General features: G+C 41.3%; 1 pseudogene; it reads right to left on the reverse strand.

Moving 5' to 3' along the window:
• Window positions 1-294: 294 nt before the first annotated feature.
• Window positions 295-8875, reverse strand: LOC122700737 (annotated as a pseudogene).
• Between the last annotated feature and the right edge of the window lie 894 nt (window positions 8876-9769).

Raw genomic sequence — 9769 nt, forward strand, 5'->3', positions numbered from 1 at the left:
CAGTTGTGCAGGACATTACCTGCTTCCCATCATGCCTTGGGGGAATTTTGAGCTCTATCATAATTATAGCCTTCTACATAAGAAGACTATGATACGAAATTGCCAGATTTATTTTTTTTTTTTTTAAAGCATTGTGGATAATACTGTCAAGTGACCTATCGAGGTCTCAGTCTCTCTCTCTCTCTTAAGAAAAAGCCCCAAATCAATAGAGGGCTTTTACCGCATCTTTAAAGTTTCACAAATAGGTCTTAGAAATCATCAGGCATCTTGCGGCTTCCATAGCTGGACAAACTCTTAGATCTTAGCCTGCTGAACTGTTCCTTTTTCAGAAACATCCCATCCAAGCTTTTTCTGATAGCCTTGCTTTTAACTGTTGTTAAAAGCAGCTAAATGTGATATGAAGTCAATGTCATTTCCTTCAAGATTTATTAATAACATCTTTCTGGGCTTGAAATACTGAACAAGCAATGCTTTGGCCTCATCTGAGTCCTACAAATGTATTTTTCACTCAACAAATTCCATTTTAATAAAAGACCCATTTTACTGAACAAGAGCATTGGTAGGTAAATGAGAATATACACACCTCATCTTGTGATGGAGGCCCAGTATCTTGCTCTTGATCATGTTCTGTATATAAAGTACAGATAATCTGAACTGAAGCCAGTTCCCTTCTATTTCCCCACTGCTATAGACTGAGAAGAGGGCAGCAGAGGATGAGATGGTTGGATGGCATCTCTGATTCAATGGACATGAACTTGGGTGAACTCTGGGGGAGATAGCAAGGGACAGGGAGGCCTGGTGTGCTACAGTCCATGCAGCAGCAGAGTCAGACACGACTGAGTGACTGGACAGCAGACTGAATGTTTGTGTTCCTCTCAAATTCCTGTGTTGAAACTTAACTCCCAGTGTGCTAGTATTTGGAGGTGGAGGCCTCAGGAACTGGGTTAGTGACTTTACACCCATGAACCAGGTCCACACCAGAAACTAAATCTGCCAGGACCTTGATCTTGGACTTTCCAGCCTCCAGAACTGTGGGAAATAAATTTATGCTGTTTATCAGCCACTCAATTTATGGGATTCTGTTACAGCAACCTGAACTGACTCAGACACCATTTATCAACTCAGAGCCTCTTTTTTTCTTTCCAAGTAGACTGAGTGCTATACGGATGTAATTAAAGTCCCTCCCCAGGGTTCCTCTGGGACCCTTTACAATAACCGTTCATCCCTTTAGAGTGATGTCAACATTCCCAGGGATACCAACAGCTGACTGCTTAGGAGCTACATTCTCACAGGAGATGTGGTGAAGAACTCAAAGGCTTTTTGAAATTGATAGACCTAGGAGTCTTATTTGTGGTATTTTTTCTATCATTGTAAAATAGCATTATTATATAAAGAAGCAATTATTTATTTGTTTTCTAGCACTGCCACAACATCATACCACAAACTAGGTGGCTTAGAACTGCAATGTATTGTCCACAGTTCTGGGGGTCAGAAGTCTGAAATTAAGGTGGCAGGCAGGGCCCTGTCCCCGCTGAAGCCTGTAGGGGAATCCCTCCTTGCCTCTTTCTAGCTTCTGCTGGTTTGCCACTAATCTTTGGTATTCCTTGGCTTGCAGCCACATAACTCCAATCTCGACCTTCACATGCTGTTCTCACTGTGTGCCACTGTCTTCACAAGGCCATCTTCTTACAAGGACACTAGTCATGGCTTTATCTTAACTAATTACATCTGTGACAACACTATTCCCAAAGAGGCTGACATTCTGAGGTATTAGGGGTTATGAGTTAACCTATCTTTTCAGGGGACACAATTCAATCCATAATAATATTTGACCAGATTATTTACAGTTTTTTTAAAAAATTCAGATTTTTACATTTAAAGAAATCAGTTTATTAACTTCTGCATGCCAAGATAATTTTTGATGAAGCTGTTTCATTTCTGGTGCTCTTCACAGAAAACCAAAAGGTGAAGTGACTCTGCAGTGAAAACAGAGATCCTTGATGAAAAGAATATGCCTTTGGAACTATTTCTCTATAATTTATCTTCTTTTTTTCAATTAAAGCAAAAAGAGAAAAATAGAAAAAAATCTCTCCTGGTTACTTTTTACCAAATTTTACTTGAAAGTTTATCAAAAACCTTGACTTATATTGGAAAGGAGAATGTTTTAGGGAATAGGCAAAGTGCTCATCTTTATTACTGTGAAACATGAGAATCTAAAAAGACCAAGGAGAAAAGCCACTCTAATTTTTGAAAGCTATTTTTTTTTGTATGCAGTGTTTATGACAGCTTGAATCACAAAAGATCTAGATAATACAAAATGTTATTCCTCAAGGTTTTTTATTGGTAAAAATGACCCACATTGTTTCTATGCTATTGAATGGAATTTTATCCTTCAATCTATTGAACAAAAAAAAAAAAAAAGAGTATCCCTATCAAGGATCTAATGTCATGAAACCAAAGAGGAAAAGTTCAGATTTCTTCTTTCACATGAGCTTATAGCAAAAATACTTATGATTAAAGATAGAGTTATAAATAGGTAGGTAGGTAAATAGCAAAACTCTAAATAGTATTTTACTTTTCCACTACTGCTGTGACAAAGTAAAGAACTACCCATGCAAGCCAGGAAGATAGAGTGTCAAAGTCCTTACTTCAAAGAATACTAAGACTCTTACTGGGCCTAGGGATAGAATGTCTTCATGCACACTGCCCCAGCCCTAGGTGAGTATGGTCAGGCTCAGGCATTGCAGTGACAGGTCCAACTCAAAGAGCTGTAAGACAAAAAGACTTCAACTAATTAAACATGATTGGACAAAGTGGCTCAACAATGTCCCCATGATTCAGCTCTGTCACACACCCTCTTTTCCCTCTGCTTTCTTTGGTGTTGTCTCAACTCTCTGCATGGAAACACTTGGCAAAATGACTCAGCTTCAAGTCCAACAGAAAGGCAGCACTGGAATACTTATCCATCTTGAACTGTAGCCATTGGGATGAAAGTGAAGCCTTTACTGGGCAGCCTGAGGTCAATGCCTACTCCAAAGTGAGGAGGTTGGATCAGTACTACATAAACTCCAAAGATTATGTAGGGGAAAGACTGTGCCCTACAGACAATCAAGAGTTGTTGCTTGGGGCTCAGAGACTGGATGGGCAAAAACAACCAATGTCCAAAACAGAAATGCAGATCAATGAAACAGCATAGAAAGCCCAGAAATAATCTCAAACACCTGTGGTCACTTAATCTACGACAAAGGAGGCAAGAATATACAATGGAGAAAACACAGTCTCTTCAATAAGTGGTGCTGGGAAAACTGGACAGCTACATGTAAAAGAATGAAACACCATACACAAAAATAAACTCAAAATGGATTAAAGACCTAAATGTAAGTCCAGATACTGTAAAACTCTTGGAAAAAAAAAAACAGGCAGAATACTCTGACACAAATCACAGCAAGATCTTCTTTGACCCATCTCCCAGAGTAATGAAAATAAAAACAAAACTAAACAAATGATACCTAATTAAACTTCAAAGCTTTTGCACAGCAAAGGAGGCCATAAACAAGATGAAAAGACAACTCTCAGAATGGGAGAAAATATTTGCAAACAAAGCAACGGACAAGGGATTAATCTCCAAAATATACAAACAGCTCTTGCAGTTCAGTATCAAAAAACCAACAACCCAATCAAAAAAATAAGCAGAAGACTTAAACAGACATTTCTCCAAAGAATACATACAGATGGCCAACAAGCACATGAAAAGGGTCTCAAATCACTAGTTATTAGAGAAATGCAAATCAAAACTACAACGAGGTATTACCTCACACCAGTCAGAATGGCCATCATCAAAAATCTACAAACAATAAATGCTGGAGAAGGTATGGAGAAAAGGGAATTCTCTTAAACTTCTGGTGGAAATGTAAATTGACACAGCCACAATGGAGAACAATATGAAAGTTCCTTAAAAAGCTAAAAATAGAAATACCATATGACCCAGCAATCCCACTCACAGGCAAATTCCCGGAGAAAGCCATAATTCAAAAAGATATGTGCACCCCAGTGTTCATTGCAGCACTATTTACAATAGCCAGGAGATGGAAGCAACCTACATGTCAATTAACAGAGGAACGGCTAAAGAAGATGTGGTCCACATATACAATGAAATATTACTCAGCTGTAAAAAGGGAATGAAATTGTGCCATTTGCAGAGATGTGGATGGACCTAGAGACTCACACAGAGTGACATAAGTTAGAAAGAGAAAAACAAAAACTGTATAATACAGTTAATATGTGGAATCTAGAAAAATGGTACAGATGAACTTATTTGCAAAGCAGAAGTAGAGACACAGATATGGAGAACAAACCTATGGATACCAAGGGAGGAAGAGAGGTGGGATGACTTAGGAGACTGGATTGACATACACACCTTGCTGGGCTGGGCTCAGTCGCTCAGTCGGGTCCGACGCTGAGACCCCATGGACTGTGGCCTGCCAGGCTCCTCTGCCCATGGGGATTCTCCAGGCAAGAATACAGGTGTGGGCTGCCATGCCCTTCTCCATATATACACTAATATGTACAAAATGCACAACCGATAAGAACCTACGGTATGGCTCAGGGGAACTCCGTGCTCTATGATGACTTAAATGGGAAGGACATCCAAAAAGGAGAGAATATATGAATACACAGAGCCGATTTACTTTGCTGTACCGCAGGAACTAACACAACATCGTAAAGCAACTATACACCAATAAAAATTAATTTTAAAAAACCCTGAGGATAGAGAATCCAGAAGAAGACAAAGTCTACTTGGGGAAATGAACTGGACCTTAAGTTTCTTTTCAAACTGGTGATAATCACACAATTACATTTCGCTTTTTCTGTGGTCCATCAGAAGTGGTATATCAAATGATAACTACTCTAACGGTACAATGTGGATGAACCTCAAAAACATTATACAGTTGATCCCCCAGAGTCAAAAATCCATGTATAACTTCAAAGTCAGCCCTCTATATCCACAGTTCCACATTTGGGGATTCAACCAACTTCAGGTTGTGAGTACTATAGTATAAACTTGTTGAAAAACATATGTGCATAATTGGACCCATCCAGTTCCAACTCATGCTGCTCAAGAGTCAAATGTACTAAATAAAAGAAGCCAGAACATAAAAGATCATATATTGTATGCTTCCATTTATATGAATATCCTGAAAAATACATCCATAGACTCAGAAAGCAGGTTGGTGGTTTTCAGGCATTAACTTGAGAGGGGAGTTGGATGCATGCATGCATGCTCCGTCACTCAATCATGGCCTACTCTCTGTGATCCCATGGACTGTAGCTCACCAGGCTTCTCTGTCCATGGAATTCTCCAGGCAGGAATACCAGAGTGGGTGGCCATTTCCCACTCCAGAGAGGAGAGTGGGGACTGGGCACTTAATGGGTACTGGGTTTTCTTTTGGGGTGATGAAAATATTTTGGAACTTGATATAGGTATCTGTCCCATAACACTGTGAATGTACTAATGCCATTTAACTGTAAATTTTAAAATGGTTAATTTTATGTTAAGTGAATGTCTCTTCAATTAAAAAAAAAAGGTTTCTAGTCACTATGCAAGACTTAAGCTGGGTAGAATCCCTGATCTTTTCTTTCTTTCCATCTCTCTATCACTTAAGTGCTATTGGAGGTTCACAAACCTCTTTGCTTTTTGGCATCTAAAACATTTGATCTACACTCTGGAGAAGGTGGCCTCCCCATCCTCACTTCTCATCCAAAGCCAGTCATCCAGGACCTTCCTGGCCATAAAGTTTCAGGTGGTTTTATAGGACTTAACCTCTGATCACTCACTCCCTTCCCCTTCACTCTTCCTGCCTGCAACGAAGAGGCAGCTGGGTGCTTTCGTCTGGGGCGTAGTCTGCCCCTGCTTCTGCCCCTGCTTTCTGCCTTCTGCTGAGGTGGTGCTATTTTCAGTGGATATGCATTTAGCTAACACTGCATTGATAAGTTCCAGTTGTACATTTTGTAAATTCCAGGAGAGTCTCAACATATGTAGGTCCCACAACAATCTTCCCAGAAATGTTTCCAGCAGAGTCCAGTTATTTGAAGGATGGCTCTGGTGGGTTTTGCTAAAGGCTTTATCTCTGCCAAATTGTCATGTCAAATTTTTAGACTGGTATTTCTAAACTCTGCACAATTACCAGAAAATTGGTAGGAAACCACAAGGAGGCAAGCAGTTTTAGGAATATTTTGTGAATTTTTATCTGAATCCTGCCTGTGAAACTTCAACAGTTCAAACAAAGCCAAGAGTAATTGCTTAAGACATATTTTACAGAGAAAAATAAATTGGTATAGCCGGTATGAATCTCAGTGAATAAATTCAAGAGAGGCAAAAATAAAACTTTTTCTTCTATAGTTAAGACAGCTTCTATTTAGAAAGTCTGATTTCCCCCCACCCCTCCTAGACAACAGGAGGTTCTCTTATCAGCTGGAGACCCTGACCCTCACCCTGGGGTTGTGTCTAAGTTCCAAGAGATCAGTGTCAAGCCAAGTTTTGGCAGTGGAAGCATCTGGCCCTTGACTGTAGTCCATGCATCATGACTGGGACATCCCCACCTTGTCTCTCTTACTTCCACGTCACACATGTAGACTTTGTTATCGTTCTGTGATTCTCTGCTCAGTTAGGACACGGAAACCGACAGGAACGTACAGAGCTGTCCATACCCTACAGGCTGGACTCCATGCAGACGCTCCCTCTTTGTGGCCTTTCAAGCTTCTCAGGATGCTTACAGTGACAGGGCCCTTTTGGTCTCAAATTCCTCCTCATTTTTCAAGGCTTTGACCATCTCCCTGGGACTCCCTCAAAAAGTAGGTGCAGAGACCCTCCTTCTGGAATTCACCAAGCTCTTCTCACATCAACTTCCCACTATCTCTCCCCACATACACTCCCAGCCCAGAAGAACCTTCTAGTGGAGATCCCAGAACTGCCTAGAAGCTTGAAATGGGGCAAGCTCAAGGAGGAGGGAAATCAATGTATGTTTCAAAAAATACTACTTGCTTTGTTGCTTTGAGGTGTACAGAGAAAAACAGCATAATTTTACATGCCACTCCCCTTCCCAAATATTGGATAAAACGCTGGACAAAAGAATGCACTGCATTTCATGACACTTACCTCGATTCTTCCCTCCTGCCCAAGCTGGAACACTGACCTCCTCCTAGTCCTCTTCTGTGCTAGCTTCCTTGTTTGCAGGCCCTACCCTATCAAGGAGATTCATTACCATCCAGGACACCTGCAAACATATGACCCAAGCTTCAACGTGGTCATGAAAGGAAGCATGTCCTACCTTGGAAAACACTCAAAATAATGGCTTATGATTCTTAAATAAATGTAAGATAATCTTGACACCCATCTTAATTTAAGGAGAATTTCATCTAGCATGCATTTATGCCCTCAGAGATGCCATGGTATTCAATTTTTTGTATCATAATTTTGATAAGTGCTAATATTAAACACTTTTGTATGTTGGGGGGAGGGGGGCACAGTGTTTGTTCCTCAACTGAATATTAAGCTCCCAGAGGGCTTGGACTATGTTTTACATTCTGTTTTTTATCCCATTATCTTATTTTATTCTGGTGTACAATATGATGCTCTGTTTATAGAAGATGCCTCAAGACATTCCTGCTAAAGAGGATAGATGAATGAAAACCATACTCTATTAAAGCTAAAAGGATCTTGAAAATTCTTCTAGCCTTTTCTGAAGCATTCAGACAGGTCACAGTCAAGCCAACTCAAATGAGAATTTAGTTTTTTTTTTTTCAACCTCCAGAAGAAAAAAAATTTTTTAATTCATTTTCATAAAATAGCAATCAACAACTCTATCTAAAACTTCCTCTCCACATCTGATGTGACTGCAACAGAGAGAAAACACACTGGACTGGAGACAAAGAGGTCTGGAGTGGGGCTGGATCTCTGAGTCACAGAGCTTCATCCTTGGCTGCATCACTTACCCTTAGGAATTGTATGTGCTTCATCTCTAAATATGTAGGGGATAACAAGAGGATCTGTAAGCTCACTTACAATTCTAAAATTCCATTAATCTTTATCATGCTTGTGCCTGGATATGAATAGTGAGGTCCTTTTAATAAGGCAACTTTAGCATGTGGTATTTCCTCCCCTGATTTGCTGCTTTAAAGGGATAGACTACATGTGCTTTCTCTCATTCTCCTGGGAGGACTTGAAGATTAACGGTCCCTCCTGCCACCCTAGGAAGTGTGTGCTATATGCTAAGTTGCTCAGTTGTGTCCGACTCTTTGTGACCCCATGGACTGTAGCCCACCAGGCTCCTCTGTTCATGGGATTCTCCAGGCAAGAATACTGGAGTGGGAGGGCCATGCCTGCCTCCAGGAGATCTCCTTGACCCAGGGATTGAACTCATGTCTCTTATGCATCCTTCAGAGGCAGGCAACTTCTTTACCACTAGCACCACCTGGGAAGCCCACCACTCCAGGATAAGAGAATTCATATTTGGGGCTGCTAACAATTCCAGAGTCTATTTTTGAGGGGATCAGAAGCCTATTTTTAAGAACAAAGGAGAAGATGTTCATGATGAAGAAGTACCTCTGATAAAAACCCAAAGTAAGAAGGGGGATTTACTCTGGACTAAAAAGAAATCAGGAGTGTTGGGCAGGGGACATGGAGGGACAGGCTATCAAAGGAGCCTGTAAATCTCTCCTGAGGATGCTGCCAGAGAATTAAAAGAAGCTCACAGGAGCAGAGTCATTATCACAAGCGCCCAGCCTTCAGCTGGACACAAAGCTCCCTTACCTGCCCTCCCTTGGCAGTCCTCCTGGTGGCTGACAAAAGAGGAGTGTGCCTTACGGGCACACGCATCACGACCCAGCGCCCATCAGTGACCAAGGCTCCGCTCAGCCTGGTGCTCAACGCCCCACTCAGACATTCCCCACATGAGGCAGCAGGACCCAAGAAAGCCTGTCCATCTAGAGGGAGGGGGGTAAAGAAATGGAGACCTCCTGAGCCCAGGCACTGAAGGATCCGCAGGACCCCTACTGCAACAGATGCAGGTTTTGTGTGGACCAAACCAAATACAACTGAAGGGAAAAGGAGTACAACACTAACACGCACAAGATCAGGTAGGAGTGTGAATACGTCATCTACACGGAGGTGAGCATAACGAATTACAAAATTGTAAAAGCTCACAAAACCTAAAAGCACCACAAAGATCAGGAACATAACAAAATATGTTTCACTCATTAATTACCTGCCACACCTTTACTATAATTGCTTTATGCAATCATTGGTTATATATCATTGCATTCTACAGCAGTTTTCTACAATTTATTGGTTGATACTGATGGTGGCACTAGTGGTAAAGAACCCGCCTGCCAATGCAGGAGACACGAGAGACGGTTCCATCCCTGGGTCGGAAAGATCCCCTGGAGGAGGGCATGGCAAGCCACTCCAGTCTTCTTGTCTCTGGAAGCCTATGGACAAAAGAGCCTGGCGGGCTACAGTACATCCCAAAGAGATGAACACAGCTGAAGCGACTTAGCATGCACATGCACAGCACACTGATATTAATATTTGATTGCCTCTTTATGAGGATAATGTTACAACACTTTCTATAGGGAAAACAGAAAAATAAATCAGCCTTTCCTCTAGCATGTTGGTGAAAATATATTTTGACAGCTGGGATGCAGGACATCCCATGTGGGTGTGGCCACATGTGGACATTGTGGCCGTTTTACAGTCCTGTTGTAGGTTTGT

The sequence above is a fragment of the Cervus elaphus genome, chromosome 9, assembly GCF_910594005.1.
Source record: "Cervus elaphus chromosome 9, mCerEla1.1, whole genome shotgun sequence".
Classification (NCBI taxonomy): Eukaryota; Metazoa; Chordata; class Mammalia; order Artiodactyla; family Cervidae; genus Cervus; species Cervus elaphus.